This window comes from Ambystoma mexicanum, chromosome 9 (genome assembly GCF_040938575.1).
Source record: "Ambystoma mexicanum isolate Mex_15411 chromosome 9, UKY_AmexF1_1, whole genome shotgun sequence".
Taxonomy (NCBI): domain Eukaryota; kingdom Metazoa; phylum Chordata; class Amphibia; order Caudata; family Ambystomatidae; genus Ambystoma; species Ambystoma mexicanum.
Genome location: NC_090931.1, coordinates 948,902,698 through 948,928,658, shown reverse-complemented (window position 1 = coordinate 948,928,658; position 25,961 = coordinate 948,902,698).

The following is a 25,961-nucleotide window of genomic DNA, read 5'->3' as shown; positions in this document are numbered from 1 at the left end:
CACGTTTGTATTGATATTGCATCCAAGCATGGGTAAAGAACCCCCGAGATCAGTAATAAGTCAATTCTCGAGAAGCCTTTGTGCACCTGGGAGTAATGGGTGTAGTCTCTTGCGGTCCCGTTGAAGAGCCTCCAGGTGTCTACGATTTCCGTTTCCCTTAATAGCTTGGCTAGTGCTAATGCTTGAGTGAAGTCAGATTTAGTGGGCGGCAGGGTTTTGTCCATTTGTGGATCTGGCATTGAGTTGAAATCTCTGCCCATGACTAGGTGCCCTTCTTGAAATGCCAAAATTGTTGGGATTGAACTTGTGATGAATTTAGTTTGAGCTGAGTTGGGACCGTAGATTGCAGCAAAGGTGATTGGGAGTTCCTCAAATAGCCCTTTGAGTAAAAGGAACTGGCCGTTTGGGTCTCTTTCTATAGTAATTTTTGTTAGGGGGATCCTGTCACTCAGGAGTATGGCTACTCCTCTTTTCTTTTGGCCAGCGGTGGCGAAGAAAGCTTTTTTTGTATTTGGTAAATCTTACTCTGTGTTCATCTTCTTGTAATAGATGAGTTTCTTGTAGAAAGACAACGCCCCCGCCTAATTGCCCCAGTCTTTGTTCAACTGATTTTCGCTTCCATGGCGAGTTAAGTCCTTGCACATTCCATGATAGGATTGTTATTTCACTTGTGTCAGCCATAGTCTCTTGTTCCTTTTGTCTAAAATTAAGCACGCTCTCGCCTGCTGATCTCCACTAGCCATCCTGAGGCCACTTTGATGCTTCGGCATTGCTTCAATAATGTCGTTGGGATGTCACCATTTGAGCTTACGCGCAGGGTCGAACCGATGAATCTCCCAGACCCTGGGTATTTGAATGTCTTTCGTTGAACTCCCCCCCGTGACACGAAGAAGTACGAAGAGCCACATCCTACAGCCACTGGGAAACTGGTGGCCTTGATGCGCTCGTATTGGCCAACTGGGCCGCCGAACCATCTGTGAACTAGGACTGATGCATTATATCCGCACTGCCAGGACAGCGCCGTCAGGGCTTGAGTGAGGAATTAGACTCAACGCGAGGGTCCATCTTCTTTTGGATTTGTGTAACCTTCCAAGGCGCCTCTTATCAATCGACTGGTTCCGGAGTAAAGCTTCTGTTCCCCGCCGTCATTGCTGTAATTTTATTCTAGATCACCTAGGGTTGGGTTTTTTTTTGGGCGGGCCTCGAGGTCTACGTCTTCAGGCAGGTTTCGACCATGATCCGTCGGGAGGATTGCTGCGCTGGGATTGGGTTGGCCCTTCAGAGTCTGAGCCGCCCCCCCGCAACCCTGATGCCCATGAATTTGTCGGCCTCCTTCAGTGATCGAATTTGTGTTAGAGTCCCCTCCCATGTGAATTTGACCGAAGTGGGGAATCCCCATTGGTAGGCAACCTATTTCCCCCGCAGCCATTCAGTGAATGACCGCATGGCTCTTCGCTTCTGTAGCGTTGAATTCGCCAAGCCTTGGTAGAGTGCTATTTTCACTCCCTGGTATGTTATTTGGCACATTTGCCTTGCTTCACTCATGATTTCCTCCTTTATTTGGTAGAATTGAACCCTTACCAAGACATCTGGGGGGGAAGCTGGATACGGATCTCGGGATCGACCTGTGTACCCGGTCCAGTTCTAGAGGTGCCTCATTCGGCAGGGTTATGATGTATCTGAGTAACCCCGAGACATGGGGCCTCATTACGAGTCCAGCGGTAACAGAGGCGGTAAAACCGCCTGGTTACTGCTGGACTCGTATTACCATTCCGCCTCCGTGACTCCCGGAAATACCAGGGCATTACAACCCTGGTGTCCCGGGAATTCCAGAGGAGGAATGGTGTTAATCCCCGTTCCCATTGAGTCCCGTAGGACTCAATGGGAACGGGGATCATGGAAACACCGGCACCATCTCGTGATGGTGCTGGTGTTTCCATGTCCGCCTGCAGGCGGGCGGTGTTAAACCCGCCAGGTCAGACTTGGCAGGTTTGACGCCTCCGCCTGCAGGAGTTGTGATCGCCCGGCATGGAAACAACAGTGGCGGCGGGTTTACCGCCAACGTTGTTTCCATACCGGGCGATTTGTAATGAGGCCCGTGGTTTCTTAGCTCTGAGTCTGGCACGGACACTGGGATCCCGCGGATGCGGATATTGTTTCTCTGTGACCGATTCTCTGCATCCTCTTGTTTGGCTTCGAGAAGGTCACATCTTTCCTCCAGAGCTTTGATTCTGTCTCTGTCGAGATCATCCTCGAATCCCTGATCACAAACTTCTGATTCAAGCTCCACCGTCCGTCTCTACACCTCTCCCACTCGTTTGTCCAGGGAGTTTATTTTTCCCATTACTTCTTTTTTGCTCTTGTGAATTTCATTTGTCAGTGCGGTGAGCAGTTCCCGCAGGTCTGCCTTGGTTACCATTTGTGCTGCGTTGTTAGCTGATGGTGCACCAATAGGGATCTCCTCCTCTGTGGGACCCTCGGGCCTCTCCCCTTTTTTGGAGCGATCACTCGAGGCACCAGCCATCAATACTGCAATGTCCGTCTACTTGGACACCTTACCACTCCTCGACATCTTCGTTTCCGTCAACCCCCAGATTATCCCCCTCCGCAGTAGATACGCTTGCTTGATCTGCCCCAAGGAGTGGGAGATATGTAGTATGCGATGGGGGATTAGGGGGGAAGTCCAGGCAAAGCAAGCAGGTCCCCCACAGAAGGGTAATTGCGCACTTCCGGTTGAAGAAATTGCGTGTTGGTGCCGTGTGAGTGTTCGCACCCAGCCAATCCCCCTTATCAGATTGAGGTGGCAGAGGGGCCCTGGCGCAAGGGTAGTGATTTACCGTTCATTCCGTCGTTCTAACTTCAAGGTCGAAAGAGCGTTGCTTCGTGTGCACACTAGTGCAGCTGCTCGCGTGACCTCTCTCCCATGGAAACCCGCGTTTCTGCTGCACCATGTGGGCCATCCACCGCAGCTATGGCCCGCTCAAGCTTCGTGGTGTGCCTCGTTGTGATCCCGTGTTGGGGGTATAGTTAGTCCAATGTCCCATTCCTCTCATCGTGTCGACATGTCTGCCATAAGTCCCTGTGAGGCAATTGCTCCACCCGCCTCCAGCACAACCGCGGCTCTGGTGCAAGACCCGCAGTAATCGGGCTAGCCGGGTGTCGGATCCTTAACTCCCGCTGCATCGCTAAGTCTCACTGCGGGCCGTTCCTCCCACGGGAGCGTAGTTTTGATGTGCTCCGTGGGATCTCGCCGCCTATGGAACACGCCCCGGTGGGTCCCGGGTCGGGCTAGGAGCCTCTCCTCACTCAGGGATGTGGGGCAGAGCGCCTGCAGTCCTGGATGAGGAGAAATGCGTTTCACCCACACAGGTAGGCTCCCCCAGCTCTGCGCTCCGACGGCCGGGGATTCTTCTCCGCTCCCATCCGGGGCGCCTCCGCGGGATTATTGCAGCCAGAGTAATGGGGAGCCGCATACCTCCCGACCACTTCCGCTGTTCTTTGGACCTACGTCGCACATCTTGAAGGCAGTGTTGGATAGTTCAAGTCAGTTCGCCCGGTGGCCCATTCTGTTCTCCTGTGCCTGCATCACCCCTGCTTCGCGCGGATCAGTAGCGGCCGCCATTTTGTCGCAGGGAACTCCCGGATTTTGAAAATGCATCCGAATTCTAAGATTCGGTCACCTTCCAGGAAATCATTTGCCGTGCAGCATCTGTTGGCTGAAAATCACTTTTACCTTCCCCCTTCTTTCACCCGCTCAGTGGCCCCTGGGCTCACTGTTTTGAGTGCCTGTAATTGTTCTGTGTATAGTGCACCGACTCTAGTTATACAGTGCATGTATTGTATGATTCTGCCCACTGTTATGATTGTACACAGCTATGCCGGATCTCTATTGACCTTGTTGTGCAAAAGATTTGATTCTTGGGCTGTTATGTAGCAAAATGCTAACCTAGTGTACCTCAGGGCACCATACATGCCACAACGATGATGTTTACATACTTACCCTGTTGACTTTAAATACATTAAATCTGTTAAGTATTTCAGTCAGGCGATACACCCTGGTCCCAGCCTAGTATGCGGCGCACAACTGAAATGCCTATTTTGTTATATATATATAGGTTCAATATTTGAGAGATAAACCACTCATATCACACCCCTTATTCAAAAACCCCGGGTCACAGTGGACCAGGAACCAGGCTGGTTGGTAAAGGTAATATTTATTTATTTATTTAAAATTCAAGAAAATCATACACTTTTTAATATATGGGGCAGCAATCACCAATGTGGTGACAATAACAATAGAAATGTAGGCAATGCACTTGAATTAACCCTTTAGCAACACAGATAGAAAATACCAGAGAATAGAGACACTTTTTAATTTTTAGAAAGATATCACTCAAGTTAGGATTTCCCCCTGCAATATTCCTCAATCCACACATAATCAATTCTAAATGGATATAAGGAAGCAGAAGGTCATCAGGAATGAGGAATAAGAAACAAAATTTGAATCCAACCTTCCTTCCCCAAACAAGAGAGAAAAACGGATTTGAAACCTTGCACTGTTAAAAGGACACTCAGAAATGGCTGAATAAAACAATGAATGTGTGCAAAAATCATTAAATAAGTACAATTCTCTACTGGAACAACACTGGAAAGTTATAAGAAATCATAAGCAATAGCTTAAGCAAAAGCATACAATTCGAAAATGAATGGAAGATTTAAAACAATTGACAGTAAAAATAACATGTCTAAAACTTTGCAAAAATGCTCATTCCCGCCTGAAATTAACCAAACATTTTTTGATAAATGGATACATTTAAACAGGCATTGCTCAGCTATGTATAGTCTTCCTCTGAACAGCTGATTTTTAGATACATTTGCAAAGCAAATAGACATGTGTAAACTGAAAACAAAGCCCCTGGTTGATTTCTTTCCAAGCTAAGATGACTGGGCCTGTCATTCAGGAACTAGACATGGTTTTGCTAATGCACAATGACTTCTTCTGGGCACGGACGGGCCTTTTCAATCACAGCAGTTTCATAGTACATGGAAGGATTTAGCGTCAAAACATCATTTTTAAAAGTTGGAAAAGGTGTCATTTTAAAGGGAATTTTGGGGTTTTCAGCAATGCAATATTGCCTATTTCACTTAATTCAATGTTAAACGTTGCAGAGCACACTGGCACACTCCTGCGGTGTGTACTCTGTTCCGCACCACCTGAAATGTGTGTGGCACGGTGATGCAGCCATTTTGTTTGGTGGTTGTAAAAACGCAGTTTTGAGATCCTGGCACGCACAGGAGTTAGCGCAGCCATTTTGCTGTTTCTTGCACCAATGCAGCAAAGTGATGTGGTAAAGCACATCTGAGTGGGTCAATATATCCCACAATTAACTGATTCTAGAAAGCTGTATTGTACCACATTTAGCTGGCCTATAAATTAAAACTACTCCACGCCACTCTATGTGCATTGTTAACTTGCGCTGTGATTGATTTGTATTTGCCCCTGGCATGACGAGCTGTATTACTTCTGACCTGCTCCCAAAGTGATTATAGAAAGCTGCACTATACCACATTTAACAGGCCCACACGTGAATTACGGCTAGCCTTACTCTGTTCTGTTAAGCCACCCTGAACCTGCTTCACTGCAAAGTGCAGCAATAACTACACAGTGCCTACCCATTTCACGGCACGCCGCCCCATAGACCTTTCTCTGGCTACAATTTGTAACACGGCAAGCGCCACTGTTAGCCTCTTGACCGGTTCTCAACCGGCCTCACTGCTAATTAGCCTCAAGCTGCTCTATTTTTGGTCACAGCAACACATTTGTTCCGCACCTTGCGTGATTTACTCTATCCCAGTCACACCTACAGATGCTTTAGCTGACGTGTCCTATCCTATTCTGCTTTACACAAGCACTCACCAGCAGCAAGTCCCTGATTCCCCACATTACGTGAATCTTCACTGACCAACCTATTCAAGGCTGCCTGCTCCCCCAGCTACCTAATCCACCTACCCACCATCCGCATCAGAAACTCATTCCTCACACTCTGTACGGCTGGCGCCAACTCACGACCCACACACCCACTGCCCCCCCAGCACACCCAACCATACCATTCCGGGAGCCCTCATCAACGCCAGATCACTTCTGGCCCATGCTCCGGACATTGCAGACATAATCACGTTACATAATCTAGATTTCCTAGCTATAACAAAATCCTGGCTCAACATAGCATCGGGCCCAGTCCTGTTTTTTGCTGTCCCCGACAGTTACGCCATATGCAGGAGGGACAGACCCAATGCCAAAGGGAGAGGAGTGGCCATCATAGCTAAATATTCCTTGAACATGAGAGTGGTGCCCCTAACTCCCCACACCTCCTGCAAACTCCTCTCTGTGAAATTGTCTCTCTCAGCCACAGACACTTTAAACATCTACCTCATCTATAGACCCCCAGGGCCCACACAAACCTTTGAGAATGAGGTCACGCAAATCATCTCTTCTGAAACCAAACCCAAACCACAAACCATTGTATTGGGTGATTTCAACCTAGGCCTGAACGACCCACTCGATAACAATGCTCTCTTCTTGGCTAATACTATGTCAGCACTCGGCTTTGCTCACAAGATCCAGAATCCCACTCATGTGAAAGGTTATATATTTGACTGGCTTGCAGATATCAACTGCAACTACACCATCATATCTAACTTTCCCTGTCCCTGGTCTGACCACCACCTTATCACTTTCAATATCAATACCAAGATCAGCCCAACCAACCTCCCCAATATAGTCCCAGAGGCTCCCTCGAGAAACAAAAAGAATATCACAGCTAACAATCTTCTCCCACTAATGCATCCTGTCCTGGCTTTATCAACCGACGACACTGCCGACCCCACCACAATGACCAGACTCTACAACGACACAAAACTGTCAGCTATTAACAAAATTGCTCCGCTCGCGCTACGCAAAGCCAAACAACCAGCACACCTAAATGGCTGGTTCACCACCGAGTTAAAAGATCTAAGAATGACTAAAAGAAAAGCAGAATCACTATGGAAAAAATCGCCCACCACAACTAACACAATTATCTTCGACACTGCCTCAAGGGATTACAAACAACAAGTACTTCTGACCAAAGGCTAATTATACAATGACAGAATTTACAAAGCTAGCTCCAATACTAAGGAAATATTCCTTATCTTCAGAGAGCTAGAAACCCATATCCCACCACCAGAAAGCTGTAATAAATATGCTAACTGGTGCAAGAACATTCAAAATGTGCTTCAAAACAAAATCAGTCGTCTCCAATCTACTATTGAAGCCAAAAAGAACAGTCTAGCCAAATTACACAAAACCCTGCCTCCTTACCACCACCAACCTCAAGGAGCTCCCCCAATTCGATTTAACAAAGGTCACCATCCCAGTAGCTTAAAACCTTCAAGGTGCCAAGGTGACCCCTGCCCACCCACAATCATCAAAGACTGCGAACCCCAACTTACCCATTCATCACCAAGTTTATCAATGCCTTCTTCAGACATAACTGCGTCCCAAAGGACCTAAAAAATGCATGGGTGCTACCCCTATTTAAAAAAAACACCCTTGACTCCTAACACTCCTACGAACGAACTACAACCATATAACAACTGTACCATTTCTCTTGAAAATTCTTGACAGAGTAGCATACCTGCAAATTCAGAAATATCTGGAAACTAACAGCATCCTGGGGCTATTCCAATCTGGTTTCCACCCGAGACACGGGATGGAAACTGCACTACTTGATTTAAAAACCCAAATGGGCAACCTGAGGGACAAAGGGAAACTAGCTGTGCTTCTTCTCCTAGACCTCTCCGTTGCATTCGATTTGGTGGACCACAATATTCTATATAACCACCTAACATAAGTGGCTAACTTCTCAATGCCACACTATGGATGAAATCCTTTCTCAGCGACAGAACTATGAAAGTCTTCTTCCCTACAGCCGAAGCACCCCCCACCCCAGTCGCCTGTGGAGTGCCACAAGGCCCCTGCGTGGCCCCCACTTTGTACAACATTTTCACAAAGCCACTCTTTGACCATCTCGACAACCTGGGTGTCACCTACACTAATTACGCAGATGACACCCAGGTCCTCATCCCAATCACAGGAGACCACGATTCCGACACAGCCACCATCAATGCCATCTACCTGTCCTGGCACAGCACAGGTTATGTTTAAATGACGATAAGACCGAGCTGCTCATCATTGGCTCGCAACACAGAATCGCCAAACTAAATAACCTCTTCAAGTCCTTCATCATAGATGGACACACCATTAAAGTCACTAAAGAGGTAAAAATACTCAGTTTCTACTTAGACTCCTCACTCAATCTGGACAAATGAATAAATGCCTCCACTTCAGCCTCCTCATACACATGCAAATTATCACCGGACAGCTGTCTTACTCTAGCCAGAGCATTAATCCTTACACGCATTGACTACTGCAATGCCTTGTATGCCGGCACTAAAATCCAGAATATACGGAAGTTACAGGTCCTCCAAAACAATGCCCTTAGAGCCGAACTCAAGGTCCCCAGATCAGCACACATTTCAGCCATTAGACACAAACAACACTGGCTCTCAGTACATGAACGTATCATGTTCAAATCACTTACACTTACCCAGAAATGTCTTCACCAGATGGCCCACGCCTACCTGTCTGACTGTATCACCCTGACACAACGCTCTAGACCAACTAGATCAGCCTATCAGCACCGCACCGCCTCTGCACTCCCAGGTTCAAGCTCCAAAATGCAGGTGGCTGCAGCTTCCCCACTATTGCCAGCAAACTCTGAAACTCACTACCGCTCCCACTCAGGGCGCAGGAATCATTTTAGATCTTCCAGAAACAACTCAAAACGCACCTCTTCACTCAAAGACTAAGTAACTAAGTATTCTCATTAGACCATCTAGTCATCACCCCCTTGCTCTTCATTGAATATGCATTCTCTGTATGTTATTTAAGTCTCATCATCTACATGTATTGTCATTATCCTGAGCTTTGTCTTTCTTTTTTACCTACTCGTGCAACAATTGTAATTTCTACACTCTGTAAGAAAGCGCCCTGATACCTCTGGGCTTGGGGCGCTATATAAGCTCAAAAATAAATAAATACATTTTAAAAATGCCTATACATTTGTGAACTCAGAAAGCACTGCAAAAGGTATGCTGGGCCAATTGCATATTAATGAATTATGGATTCTCTATGTGTATATAATTTAGTTTAAGTTGGAAACTATATCAAACAATAAATAAAAAAATAAAAACGAGTGTAAAGTGTGGCTTGAGTGAATCTGCATTTGCTAGGGAAAGACATTCCTAATAGGGTAAGTGATTATTGGAATACCAGCTCCTGTCATTGTAGTCTAGTTGAATGGTTTTTAGATATACTGTAGACATGCATATATAATACTCATGCACATGTACTAAAATGCACCGTTTTGTGTGTGTATATGTAATATCAAAATAGCATATACAACAATCATTAGCTAATAATGTTCATGGCATCAGTGCACCACATGTAACCTTACTTGAGTCAGCGACTTGTCTTACTAACTCTAAAAAGCTCATACAACAGTCACCTTATTGCGAACAGCATTATACGTTGCTATAGATTTCCCAACTTCTCCATGCAGGCCCCAGCAGAGTGAAGGCATAGACAGGGTAGGCAAAACAGAGGGGAGTCTGGGAAACTCTGTACCAGCACAAACACAGCACATTGACATGCTCTTGGGTGGATGGCCCCTGGGAGAGTCTCAACCAAGTCTTTATCTCACTGTTCTTTTCACAGAGAACACATTTCCCTGCATTTATGTCTTTGTCCTGCCCAGGGGCAGTCCAGCACTGAAATGCTAGGCAATTCTTTGAACAAGAGTACCACACTAATCCCATACACATGTTTCAGCCTAGTTGGGCATCATCAGTGAGGTAAAGCTGTGCCTCTCTAAGAGCAGTGAGCAAAGGGTCCACGTCTGGATTCCCCTGGTAACTTAGGGTGAGACCCAAAACTTGGTATGCAAAACAGAGGGGGGTCTGGGAAACTCTCTACCAGCACAAACACAGCCCATTGACTTATTCTTGGGTGGATGGCCCCTGGGAGAGTCTCAACCAAGTATTTAGCTCACTGCTCTTTTCACAGAGAAGAAATGCCCCCGCATGGGGCTGTCCAGCACTGAAATGCTAGGCAATTCTCCTCTGAATAAGAGTACCACAGCAACCCCATACACGTGTTTCAGCCTAGTTGGGTATCATCAGTGAGGTGAAGCTGTGCCTCTCTAAGAGCAGTGAGCAAGGGGTCCATGTCTAGATTCCCCTGGTAACTTAGGGTGAGACCCAAAGTTACTTGGTATGCAAAACAGAGGGGGGTCTCGGAAACTCTCTACCAGCAGAAACACAGCCCATTGACTTGTTCTTCAGTGGATGGCCCCTGGGTGAGTCTCACCCAAGTCTTTAGCTCACTGTTCTTTTCACAGAGAAGACATTTCCCTGCATATCAGTCTTTATCCTGCCCTGGGGCAGTCCAGAACCGAAATGCTAGGCAATTCTCCTCTGAACAAGAGTACCACAGCAGCACACGTGTTTCAGCCTAGTTGGGCATCATCAGTGAGGTGAAGCTGTGCCTCTCTAAGAGCAGTGAGCAAGGGATCCACGTCTGGATTCCTCTGGTAAGTTAGGGTGAGACCCAAAGTTACTTGGTATGCAAAACAGAGGGGGTCTGGGAAAGTCTCTACCAGCACAAACACAGCCCCTTGTCTTGTTCTTGGGTGGATGGCCCCTGGGAGAGTCTCAAGCAAGTCTTTAGTTCTTTTCACAGAGAAGAAATTTCCCCGCATATCAGTTTTTGTCCTGCCCAGGGGCAGCCCAGTACCGAAATGCTGGCAATTCTCCTCTGAACAAGAGTACCACAGCAACCCCATAGATGTGTTTCAGCCTAGTTGGGCATCATCAGGAAGGTGAAGCTGTGCCTTTCTAACATCAGTGAGCAAGGGGTCCATGTCTGGATTCCCCAGGTAACTTAGGGTGAGACCCAAAGTTACTTGGTATGCAAAACAGAGGGGGGGTTGGGAAACTCTCTACCAGCACAAACACAACCCATTGACTTGTTCTTGGGTGGATGGCCCCTGCGGGAGTCTCAACCAAGTCTTTAGCTCACTGTTCTTTTCACAGAGAATAAATGTCCCTGCATATCAGTCTTTGTCCTGCCCAGGGGCAGTCCAGCACCGAAATGCTAGGCAATTCTCCTCTGAACAAGAGTACAAGAGCAACCCCATAGAGCAACCCCATACACGTGTTTCCGCCTAGTTGGGCGTCATCAGTGAGGTGAAGCTTTGCCTCTCTAAGAGCAGTGAGCAAGAGGTCCATGTCTGGATTCCCCGGGTAACTTAGGGTGAGACCCAAAGTTACTTGGTATGCAAAACAGAGGGAGGTCTGGGAAACTCTCCACCAGCACAAACACAGCCCATTGACTTGTTCTTGGGTGGATGGCCCCTGGGAGAGTCTCAACCATGTCTTTAGCTCACTGTTCTTTTCACACAGAAGAAATGTGTAGGGTAGGGCCTGAGTGGGCAAGGCCCACCCAAAATCTGTAAATGCCCACTCAGCAGCGCTGTGTGGGCATTTACAGATGTGAATTTCACTGCGATGGGCCCAACTACATTGGCTTCAGACCCCCTTGTTAGACAATCCTGGCTATGCTTCTGCAGCACAGAAACAGGGAAAGAGCCCTCCAACCACAGCTGCACAAAGATGGAGCCACACTCGGAGGTCATGAGTAATTGTTAAAATGATCAATTTTGTTTATTCATGTTCAAAGAAAAGAAAGATTGGCAGTGCAAGGGCAATGTCAAATATGCCAGAATGACCACTGATGACACATTTTGGCCCCCCTCAATCGCTATGTTATCAAACACGGTGGTTTACAAGCATGACCAATATTCAGTTTAATGTTAGTTTAGACACAGGAATGTCACTCTGGCACGTTGATTGCCAGGGTGATTCCTTGCAAGACACCCCCATCTAACTAGGAATGATATATTCTTAGCTATATGGAAAAATATTCTCGAAGCCAATGTGCCTAATGAGATGCTAGCAAGCAAGGAAGAAGACACTCCAGTGTCTAAACTAACATTAAACTCAATATTGCCTTGACAAAGACAAAGGGCCTCATTACGAGTTTGGAGGTCCGGGTTCCCTGAATGGGGAAATACCGGGCCATTCCGACCTAGGAGGGTCCGGTATTTCCCCATTCAAGGAACCGGGACCCAGTACATCCCCATTCCCATTTGAGCCCCTATGGGGCTGAATGGGAATGGGGAGCATGCTAACAACGGGCCCGTTAATGACAGGCCCGTTGTTAGCATGCTGGGCTGCTCTCGGGACCCACTAAGGACGTCTGGTAAAACCAGGCATCCTGAGTGGGTCCTGCGAGCGGACCTCGTAATGAGGCGGTATGGGGTTAACGGCACCGGCAGTTCTACCGGCGCCGTTAACCCCATACCGACAGGGTCGTAATGAGGCCCAAAGTGTTGAAGCACGTGTAGGCTGTGACCACCATCATTTTGGAGAGAATTAAACACAGTATTATGGACGTGAACCCTATTATGCAGTTGTATTTTAATTTTTACTAACTCTAACATTTTATGTTACAATAGCAATTTGGCTAAGCGCGAAGCTCTAGTGAAAAATGTTACCCTCTCTTTTCACAGTGTTCCACTGTGATCAATGGTAATGACAATTAGTGTAACATGATGCACTCTGATACACCACAAAGGAGATCCTATCTCAGCTGGTTGCAAGTCCCTTCACTTGCTGGTTTGAAAATGTCTCTCAGGCAGTGCCCAAGATTTTCCAGTTAACACGATTAAAACATATCCACCATCCAGTGCACATATATGAAAAAATACCATGTTGATTTCATTTCCACAGTTAGATGCTCCACTTGTGACCATGTTTTTTTATATGGCATCCTGGAATCCAGGACACTCACGTCTCCTTTCAGCAGGTCCCAGGTTTGAACCCAAATATCAGTGTTTTATCTGGGTCATCTAAGCCCATCCTTTCAACAAGTCATGTCTCATCTGCAGAAATGATCCGTGCCAAGTGGCAATTAGATTCACACTGCACGCCAAATAAATGACTCCACTTACTCCCTTACGTATGGGGAAGACCACTGAGACAACATTCTCCTCTAAGTACAAAACCAAATATACAAAAACACCATCTTTCAGAATGACCAGTCCAGTTTACGCAGCACAATGACAGCACCTTCCAGATCATCACTGATGACTTTGACACATAGATCGAGGAAACCAATTCCTTGAACCCCATCGACCGCAAAGCCATCCTCAATATTCTTGCAACACGCATTGGATTTGACATTAAAACCTAAAGTGGTTTACCTCCAACCTCACCGGAAGATGTCAGCTTGTTCAGATGAGTACATTCCAGTGTCACTCCATTATCTGTGGTGTCTCATAGGGATCCATCCTCTCCCCAGTCATTTTCAACATGTACATGGAGCCACTGGAGCTGCACTTCATCAGCCAGATTCTGGCAACACACTTCCTCACCAACTACCCAGCCTCAACCTTGCCCCTCTGAAAGCAGTTTGACATGCCTGACTCATCACAGGTCCAAGAAACACATATACATTCCTAAAGCCCCAAGCAACTGCACTGGATAGCCCCCTAGGCCCACATCCCTTTAAATAAGTCAACACCATGCACAATCATACACTCTGTGCTGAGGTAAAATGGTATTCAATAGATTTAACAACCATCAACAAGTACCAGGTACTGTAAGGGCATGTTACACACATTAACCACTGTCAAAACCCACCTCTTTCAGTCATTCTTTCTTATCACATCTCCGATATTCTGCATTATTCAAACAGTTATACCTATACAAATTGTGCTGATTTAAACACTGGAGTCTAAACATCAGTGGGAAACTTGAAGACACTATGGGGCCGATTCATGGAATGATAGAGCAGAAAATAGGCTACCTGCGCCCAATCTTCGCACACAACTTAGTTTGACGATTCATGGAATCGAATGCTCAGCACTTTTGCTGGACTTGCGTGGATTTCGTGCTGGCCTGGCATGCCACGGCGAGCTGTTGAGGGCCTTGTGTGAGACTCTGCGCAGAGGGTGGGCATGGCCTTCAGAAAGGGTGGTGAAGGGGGCGGAACACCAGAAATGGGGACTAACTTGCCAAGAAATGGGCATTCCCTCGCACGCCCCCTATTGCATGGAAAGAGACGTATTCATGGAATCTATCGCACAATGTCGCTGCTGGAAAATGCCTGTGCAAGTCCTTCATAGGATCCGCCACCCAGAGGCTAGCGTAAGTACTCTTGCATGTAGGATTTTCACTTTGCAGGTGGGATTGCATGTTGGATTTCCGGGTGCATGTACTCAATCACGGTTCCGATGTTACATATGGGTGCACTTAAGCTGTGTAACAGGGGGCAAGAACGTTTTACTTCGGTTCACATGCACATTTCCCAGAGTTATTGTCAAGTTTCTATTTTCCATACGTGTGTTGTCGGGGTACTGGGTACAGTTACGGGGGACCCCACACAGGCTCCAGAGTCACAGTCCTGCTTACGGGGGACTCCACCCACTGTTTGAAGGGTGCGTGTATTTGCACCCGGGGGAGTGTGCAAAGCTAGCTGATCTGGCAGTTTCCTGCTTCGTGTGTGGGCCTGCCGCCGGTGTGCCAGCCGTCACTTACGAATTTGGTTACCTTGCGCAATCAATTCCATGAATATGCCTTGCACCCATTTTAATTTCTTCCCACAGGCTGGCGCAGTGTCCTTCTCGGCATGCGGCCCTTGCACGATTTCTGCACTAAATTCCACAAATGGACCCCCATAACAGGGGTGTGCAACCTTTGGATCTCGAATTGTTTGGGAGAACAACTCATATCAGCCCTAACCAGCATTGTTAACAGTGGGGGATCATGGAAGTTGTAGTCCAAACATCTGGGAACCCAATAGTTGCAACCCCCTGCATGATGTTACATTTGTCAGTCTCTCGCTGTTTCCCTTCCCTGGAATCCAGGTACAAGGCTTCAACATGAACTGGAGTAAGAAGAACAGGTGTTGCTGTACAATCGTGATTTAACCACTTCAAAAACATGTTGTTTAAAACTGAATTATTTTTATTTATTTTTTATTTTCAGTATAGCCCAGCCAATTAAGGCTTTTTATACATAATTAAAACCAATACACAATTTATACAAAATATATGTCATAGGATAACTAGACACAATTTGACATAATCCCTTTATTAACACACAGTTTAAAAAGATACATGTTCTTTCTTTTATTGTCATACTAGTTGTATAAAACAATCTTAAACAAACATGTCATAAGATAAAAATACAAGCATTTCTTACATATTACATAGAAAATTAGTGGAATCATTAAAACCAACACATTTCATAGTGAAAATTCATAAAACCTAAAACCAGTTAATATAAATACAAACTTCCAAACTCACACCACCTGAGGTTCAAAATTATTTCAAGTAAATTTGGGCCTTTCCAAGTCTAACGTGCATAACAGATTAATAGACTACCAGTCCCTTTCTAATTCACCATTTTAGTTGAATAATCCCAACAGGGCTCAACAATTTAATTATGGTGCAGGATAGCCCAATCTCTTCACCAATGGCCATCCTGTTGTACATACCTAAAACATCCAAGTGCTCAATATCATGGGCATACCTTGACCACATCTGTTCCCTCATACTCTGTAGTACCTCATATTCCATCCCAATATGGAATCTCATTTGCAGAAAACCTTGCTTTTTGCAACAACTGCAATCTCTGATTTTGACACCGGTCACTGAGCACTTTTGGATAGCCTCCCCTGTATTTAGTACATTCAATTGGAAAATCAAGAACTGGGATCGCAAGTAGGCATTGGGGAACCTTTCCAAATATAAAGGCATAGTGCCCCTTCGTCTGTCGATGACCACTAGATTCATACACAGACTATGGGCCTCATTACAAGTGAGGCGGTAAGGGGTTAACAGCACCGGTAAAGGTGCCGGCGCCGTTAACCCTGTACCGCCTCATTACGAGGTTCCCTCGCGGGACCCGCTCTGGACGTCTGGTCAGACCAGACGTCCTTTGCGGGTCCCGCGAGGGGAACAGCATGTTAAGAACGGGCCCGTCATTAACGGGCCCGTTGTTAGCATGCTACCCATTCCTATTGAGCCCTAAGGGGGCTCAAATGGGAATGGGGATGGTCCGTGTCCGGGTTCCCTGAATGGGGAAATACCGGGCCCTCCAAAGTCAGAATGGCCCGGTATTTCCCCATTCAGGGACCACGGACCTGGACCCGAGTTTGGAGGCAGCCATGCCCTTATTAAGGGCATGGCTATCTCCAAACTCGTAATGAGGCCCTATGAGAGTTCATACCATCAATTGTACATACCCAATCACAGTCGAGAGATTTCTTTTTCACTTTTGCCGGATTTTCCACCAGGTCCCTTGTATTCATATTGCATTCAGTTACCACCTGTTCAGCCTCACTTTTATATCTTGACAGTGGCACTGAACTATCACACGACATGGCCCCATCCAGATCCCTATATAATGATCCTACACATTGGACCAAAACATTTCTGTAGAGTGACAGCACCTTCAATTATAGATGGCATTCCAGTGAGGTGAGACCCATTTCGAACGTCAGCTTGTCGACAGGCAGGCAATCGAGATGTTTCAGGCAAAACAATTATCAAATTTCGTGTGTACCAAGTTTAGAAAAGAAGGAGTTAATGAATCAGTGCGTCCAACATGCATTTGATGCTAAGCAACATTTTAGTCAGGTGGGACATTGTTCCAAAATCATTTCCCTAAAAGAATGTCCAATCACCCTCAGTGTATGCCTGCTCATCATGTCTAGGCTTCTGCAATACAACATCAGATATTTAGCGGTTTCCAGGGCCCCTTGCCCACATAGATGACAACCTCCAGCATTACTGTCAAGACGCACCCTAGAACCAGTACTCGCAGGGTGTTGACCAAATTGAACTTCAAATGAAGGTATTCATAATATGATAGAATAGGATTTGTGATGTCATCTTTGATGTCGTGGGTGTTAGTCTTAGCAGTGCACGGTGGTGGCGCGAGTTATGGTTGCTTAGCTTACCATAACTGGCGAATTTCAAGGGTTTTTCGGTTTTACTTGGAACCAAAAAGTCCCTTTAACAAAGTTTTTTCACTGAATTTCATAGGTTTTTAGTAGCGCAACTTAACCTTAACGTCCCTTTAACAAAGTTTTTTCACTGAATTTCATAGGTTTTTAGTAGCGCAACTTAACCATAACGTCCCTTTAACAAAGTTTTTTCACTGAATTTCATAGATTTTTAGTAGTGCAACTTAACAATAATGACTTTGACTTTATATACATATCATATGGAACTGACTGAATCTCTTCTACTGTACTTGATGTCCTCAAACTCATATAATGTTCGCTGACATGTTCGAAGAACAGTACCACTACATAAAAACTCTGAGGTGAGTATGTTAGATTGTTATATCATAACATAGGAACATTTAACAAATTCAAAAAGAAGCACACAAACACATTATATGTACTAATACATAAGAAATGTAACCCATATATACAACACACTAACCATTCATTTAAATGCACTATGTTCTAAAATGGAATATACCACAAGAAAATAAATTGGCTTCCAACATAATTACCTCACAAACACAACAGAACTGAGAACAAGAGCAGACCCACTGAGTACATAGGACATATCTTACCTGAAATAGTAAGTGTACTTAATTTTATTCATATATTTATAAACTTTCTGTATTAGATAAAAAAAATATGATCTTTTTTTTTCTCTCACAGAAATATCTGGTACTCTGGAATGGCTAGAGGAACATTTCCCACATGAAGAAATGTCACAAGATAGTGAAACTAATGGTAAACACTTTATAATATAAACCATTTAATTATTATTATTTTGTATACATTTAACATATATATATATATATATATATATATATATATATATTTTTTTTTTTTTGTACAGAGCATACCAAAATAGAAAATACTTCAGAAAAACCTGTTATGGATAACACTTTTCACAGTATAGAAGAAAAAATTGATTTATTGTTGACTAATTTTAATAATTTGAAAACTTTTGTGGAAGATCATTTTAAACCAAAAACCTCGTACCATTGCCCCACATGTACTTGTCCCTCCTCACCATATCCCAGTCAATTATCCCCAAACCCTCTCCATAGCCCAAAACGTTTTGATGAGACTTTCATCCCTTCTTCACCTAATAACAATCATGATGAAACCCCTAATTCTCCTGTTTTTGTTTCTGTTTCTGCCTCACCTTCTCTGTCATAAATTATTAATAAATGTTAAATAAAGTTTAATTTTTATATTGTGCTGTAAATAGTTTCGTTTTTTTTTTTTTTTAAAACAATGTAGGTGTCCGTGGACAGTGCAGGTGTTCTGAAATGTTCGTAAATAAATGAAAATGGAGGTGTCCTGAAGAACACTATACCTGTTCGTAGTGTTCGCTAGCAAGTTCAAACTGTTCTAAGAACACACGCGGTGTCCTGAATTGTTCGTAATTAAATGAAAATGGAGGTGTCTTAAAGAACACTATACCTGTCCGTACTGTTCGCTAGCAAGTTGAAAATGTTCTAAGAACACAATTGGTGTCCTGAAATGTTCGTACATAAACGAAATTGAACGTGTCCTGAAGAACACTATATCTGTCCTTACTGTTCGCTAGCAAGTTTAAAATGTTCTAAGAACACACGCAGTGTCCTGAAATGTTTGTTTCACTTGTGACGCAATTTTAATAAGTTCAGGACCCGAACAGTGTCCGGAGAACATCAACGCGCATGCGCTAGCCAATCTCCATGCATTTGGTGTCCTGCGGACATGTGCTTCCTTCACGGACTTGTTCGCGAACGGATCATATGATCGCGCCCACTCTGATTGCGTGTTCTGAATGCGGACACTGTTCGGGTCCCGAACAAATTAAAAGTACATTTTCAATGAATCCATAATATTTTTCAATAAAATCTCACCATGGCACAAGTCCCACATAGTAATCCAGAGTTTCTACATACCTTTTGAAACTTTTCAAACTTTTTTTTGTGTTCGATCTGTCCGCGGACAGCGCTCATGTCCGCGGACCGCGCACAAGCACCCCTATAAAAGAGCACACCCTAGAGCTTATTCTGGTGCTGCACCTGCTTCAGCACCACCCCCACCCCCTCCACCACCACCACCTCCCCAAAGGCCTGAAGAGGGTTACAGGAGTGAGGATGCGGAGGAGGAAGAAGAGGATGATGAGAATGAGGTAGAGGAAAACCCTACTACCCGCACTAGGGGTGAGTCTTGGGTGTGGCGGTTATTTACCATTCATGGGAATGTTCCTAAGGCTCGTGCGAACCGTGTTACCTGCAATGAGTGCAAAATGATACTCAGTCGCGGGAAGCACGGTGAGTACAGCTTGCAATGAGTGCAAAATGATACTCAGTCGCGGGAAGCACGGTAAGTACAGCTTTGGGACCACTACTATGAAGCGACACCTGAGGTCATTTCACTCTGGGGCTATTCGCAGAATTGTACCTTGCAAAGAACGTAGCAGGTTGATTTCCTCTACTTCATCCTCTGTTTCTGATCCTGTCACCACAAGGACCACCTCTGTGGGACAGCGTCTTCCTCAAGCTGCCTCACAGGCCATACAGAATGCTGATGACCCTTACCTTTTCGAGGGTCACAGTTGTATGTATGTACTGTGACACAGTACTCTGCAGGGGGGAGCGACTTCGTAGTGCTTTTGAGACTATCGTCTCAGAGCACGAGAAGATCTGCTCACTACCCAAATAAAACCCACTCTACATCTTCCTCTCTCAGCTCGCCCTTTCTTATCCCTGTGGTTGGTGTCCCCCCCTTTACCTTCCTTCCCCCTCCTCTCCTAGTGTGTCGTGTATAAAAAACCAAAATAAATACAAAATATCAAAAATAAAAAAAAATAAGGCTCTTTTCAGAGCCGCCTTTCACAGTTAAAAAATAGAAGTGAAAATAAATGAAGCAGGGCCCTTTGTATTTTTTAGAAGTCCGCGGACAGTTCGCGAACATTTAAAAAATTGGGTTGCTACCCCATCACAAACATTGCAATTTTCTCTGGGAGGAAGTGGTGGCTCTGAAAAGAGCCTTTGGGAGGTGTTTGTAAGTCAAAAATTATAAATGCTTAACACCTACTTCAAAATGGATATTGTAATTCCAAAAAAGGTTGCAATGCATTTTGTACATTTCTCAGAAAAATCTGATTGCCACCATAAGTAAGATGGACTCCATCTTTGCGAAAAATGTTTGTACTACGAAACAGAATATTTTCATTGTGAAAAGAAGACATGCCAAAATCTTTTAGAAAGGCACAAACAGCTTTATTAACATTGCGCCTTGCTTTTTCCATTTGTGGACCAAATGAAGAAGAACGAAGCCACATTTGTCTCTGCGCAATCCGTGAAAATATCACTTGAGAATTAGGAAACATGTCCATAACCTTCCCAAGTCCTTCTTTCATAGCAAATTGCAAAAGAATTCCAGTCACATGTCCTAAACTGTTCCCTCCGCAATGAATTACAATTATGTCTGGATGTTGCTCTGTCTCCAAAGTAGCACAGAGAGGTAGCAAGTCCAACCACCTCATTCCACGTACTCTATGCCAGTGTACTTCCACATGTGGGAATCCAAGATCTACAGCTACTCCACAGCTTTCTGCATGCACCTTTAACCAATATATCCATGAATCTCCCAAAATCCATACAATCTTTTTCCTAAAATACACAGACATAGCTATCTGTTGTTCTCTCAGCAAAAACAGTATATGAGAAACTCTCTTCTGGCACAACACACCCACTAAACTTTCCTGACCAATCCCTTTTAGTATTAATTCTCATTTGCATGACTTCTGAACCCAAAAATCCCCGGATGTAACTCCCGATGTCTGCGAACTACCGCCATGTCCGCGGACATATCGTAACATGAACAGCCCTTCTACCATTTCCACTTCACTCTCTCTGCCATTCCCTCATTGGATGTAGCTAAGAAATCACATGACCATGCACCAATCACATTCAAGACCTCTACATCATCATAGATCAGCACTGCAAATGTACTGTGAATCTCTATGAGTACAAGTGTCATATCATTGGCAAGCACCATCTACCAGAAATACTGTACAAGTCTCCAAGATTTCTACTTGCAGCTCCATGCATATCCATATGCATGAACACAAACTTCAGGTATGCATATTTTCTGTACAGTAGATGAACACATTTTCAAACAGACTTTTAGTTTGTGCAATCTGTAAAATGAATTTACTGTATTTTTTCAATTTCCTAAAATCAACTATCACTTATAAACCTTTATACTATTTACTTTCTTTATACACACACTCAAATCATGTTAAACTAACATTTTTTAAATGAAATATCTAGACTACATACATTCAAACAAAATTGCATGCAAGCACAATCTATGTTTAAATCTTTAAAAAAAATACTTATACAATTTCATATTTTTTTGTTTTTATTTATTTATTTACTTAATTACTTTAATTTAGACATGACATTGAGGCGCTATTACCTAGAACAGCTTAGTTACAGAAATAGTGGTATTCACTGGTATATTATAAATTTCAAAAGACATAGTAAAGATATTATTTTTGCTACAGTTAGTCATTCAATACAATTTGTTCATTGAGAACATATCATATGTACTGAACTGATGCAATGTATCTTATGTAAATAAATTAGTTTAATTGTTTTAAAGAAGGCACTGAGGATTTCAATTAAAAAAATCAATATCTAAATTAAAAACAGCGCTATATACAAACAAAGTTACTAATTTGAAGCTTTTACAATTGCAGTGAAGACCAGTCTCCTGAAAAGAAGCAGCCGAATTCGAAGAACAAAGAAGAACTAAGAAGTTACCTGTTAATTTAAGAAAAAAAGTAAGTACAATATCACCATAATATTTGTATTATTAATCAAACATACTATAACCTTAATACAAGCTATTTCTGTGCCTAAAAATAGAGATTGTGTACCATTTTGTCCAAAAATCTCCATGTCTTAAACAGCGATTTACAGCCAGAATGGCCCACAAATTCCTATTTTTGGACACACAAATTACCCAACTGAACCGCTACAATGTTCATATTATAGAACAAACAACTGTTTTAATTGTATACATTAGATTTACTATTTGTACTTTTCCACACCACTAGCTTACTTTTTTTTTGTCATCTGAACCCCAGTTTAGTATTACATAGATTCAAGAATACCTATCCCTACTAGTTGTAGTTCCCAATGCACAATCACACACCATTACATACATCTTTATCATCTTACTCAAACACTCATACACACAGCACACATACATTCCAGAACACCCCAACCCATATCTTCTTTATTTTTTTCAACAGACCCTAAAGAATGCCTACCAAAAGTCAAGTCCGTAGAAAGCAACGCAAAAGTAGAGCAAATGAAAATAAAAGTGTCCAACATAAGCATCCATCTCTAGCAGAATTTGTAAAAAAAAGTTGAAACAAAACAGCTAATACAGTCATTTAGTGAAACACAAGAAGTTTCAAGTACAAAAACTTTGCCTCCTCTATCAAAATGTAAAACAAACCAAAAAACAATTAACAGAAAATCAGCTATCACTACAGATAAAACTACTTCTTCAAATTTTAATATAGTGCAAAGTAAGCATACCAAGAAAAGTATTTTAGCCAAAATGTACCGTCACAAAGTCCTTCAAAATCTTATAAAAACAGGAGAGAAATCAGGTTCAATGCTCAAAACCTATCGTAGGAAATTAATCTTAGAAGCGTTGATGGACAGTGCAATTCTTCTCAAAAGAAAGTTATTTATTTTACTGTTAAACAAAATGAAACCACTAACAAAACGAATAACAAAATTACGAAAAAGACTTCTCAATAAGCGAAATGTCAACAGAAAGAACTTCTTAAGTATCTGCGGAGGTGAATGGAATCACACTACGAACACAGAACCATATTTTAATGAGGAAGCGTACAAACAAAAGCAAACAAATACAATTGCCATACATAGCAGTGGTCGAGGTTATGAAAAAGTGAATAATACCATAATGGTACAAGAAGTACTCCTTACAAAAATATGCCCTGAAAACTTAGAATTACCCCTCCATTCAACTGAATCAGAACGTCTAGTGTACAAATGGCCATGCACGTCAATGTGTAACATTCCCAAACAATGTTTCAAATCTTTACGCCAATTTCTCAATAAATATGTAAAAAGCAAAGACAAAATCAAAATTAAATTACTGCAAAATATGGATACCTGTCCAGTGCGCAAGTACACAGGACTACAAGGACATTCATTGGCCTGCATTACAGGACCTACTTGTAAAAGCACTTTCCATGATATCAAAAGGATATCAACACATCATTCAACTATAAGAAATCTAGTCTATAAACTGTACTATGCTAAAAGTCCTGCTTTAGCACTAGCAAAGTTAAATAACATCCTTCTACATGGTACAGCAAAAGACCTACTTGAAGGAATTCACTATATCCAGAAAAAATATTTTGGAAGTGAAAGCCATCTACAGAATGAAATAGCTTTAAACCAATTAAGCAACAATTCTACACATGGCAACCTTTTGCTAAACACATACAAAAAAGAAATACTAAAATTTAAAAGTACATCAGCTGAAGTACCAAACCATGTACCATTTATGTGTATGTTGCCGTGGAACTTTTTATAAAAGTAACACAAAAACTGTAGACCTATCATACAAAATAGAAGACAATGAAGATTCTAAATGGTTTGAATTAGCTCTCTACCTTGTAGCAGAAAATAAATACGAAATAACTGAGCCCTTAATACTTTGCAGTTACTGCACTACAAAACTTGACAACAACCAAACTCCTTCACGTGCTATCACAAATAATTTGGAATTATACCCAGTACCAAACCCCTACAACAACTTAATTTATATGAGAGCATCATAATTCAAACAGTACACCCATTTCAAGCAATAATACGCCTTCAACCAAAAACAGCAAAATTACCTCACTCTGAATTGTTAAAAGGCATTCGTGGAAAAGTAGTTCATTTACCATTAGATCTAAAAGAAAATGTGCATACTCTAGGTGTGCAACGTCCAATGCAGCAATCTTTAATTATCTTAGTAAATGGAGTACCTACAAAAGACAAAAAAATATGACAACAGCTGGTCGATTTATATAAAGTTAGACAAGCCTTCCAATATCTTAAAGAGAAAAATGAATATTACAAAGAAATTAATATTGAAGAAAACTTGAAAGATACAACTGAAATAATTCAAGAAACACAAGAAGCTGGTCAATTTGAGCTACTAGATCCTGCTACAATATCAAATACTTTAGACCATTATACAATTCATCCTTTGCACTGTAATGACACCGTAGAAGATGTACTGGAAACTTATCAAATGCGTCAAACAAAAGGATCGCCAATCAGCATATGGGAAAAAAGTATAGAAGCACGTGCTTTTACTCTACTCTTTCCTACTGGCAAAGGACGAAGGTATGATGATAGACCTATTCAAATATCAGCTTCAGAATACCGCTCATTACGGATGTATTCTGAAGATCCCAGATTTAGACAAAATGTGGAATACATATTCCACCTACTCTTTGAAAGTGAACTAGCAACTTTATGTTACAGAGTTGCACACATATTAAAATCAGGATCACACTTTCAAAATATGACAGCTACACAATTATTAGAAAAAGTGCAACAAAAGGATGAGGTTTTACAATCAAATATTACAAATCTATTAGCAAATATGCGTGGCACTAAAGAGTACTGGTTTCGATGTCATGGAGATGTACGTTGTATGATCAGAAACCTTCGCCCACCCACTTGGTTTGTTACATTAATTTGTGCAGAATATGCATGGGAAGATTTACATGATTTCCTACGCATATCAAATAAGAAACAAAACAAACATAGATATACTAACACCTGGAGAACTTTGTTCTTTGGATCCTGTTAATGTTTCAAGATATTTTCACCATCGCTTCATTGCTATGCTACATTTTATTTGTAATAAAACTGTTCCTCCCCTTGGAGAAGTGCAACACGTCTTTTGGAGAAAAGAATACCAAGCCAGAGGAGCACCACATATCCACATGCTTTTATGGATTATAGATTCTCCTAAATTTGGTCAAGACAGTGATGCCACTGTTTTACAGTTTACTGAAAAATATGTCACTTGTGAAATTCCATCAGAAGCCACAAATAGTGATCTTCATGCACAAATATTACAATTTCAAAGACACAAATGTGGAAAATATTGTCGTCGCAAATACAAAAACAAAGGGAAATACTACACCAAATGCCGATTTGGTTTCCTTAGACCAGTTACAAATACAGGTCAAGTGAACAACCTCATGTCTTCAGTTAGACACAGTGTTAAAGGTAAGTCACCTAAAAATACATATTACATAAAAAGAAAAGAAGAAGAAAAATATATCAATGATTATAATGCAATCATTGCCCACTTATGGAATGCAAACATAGATGTGCAGTACATTGCAGACAATTCTACTGCAGTTGCACAATACGTCACAGCATACTTAACTAAAGCAGAAAAGACAGAGCTCCAAGACCTCTGGAATGACCTGTCATCAGATAAAACAGTATCTCAGAAATTATACAGCTTGGGCATAAAAATGCTCACCCATAGAGAATGTGGATCATATGAAGCATCTGATCGTTTAACTGGTACTGCATTGTATGGTAAATCTGAAAATATAGTATGGCTAAGTCTTGGTCCAGCTAAATCTAGAAAAAGAGTTCTAAAATCATATGAAGATATAGAAACAATAGCC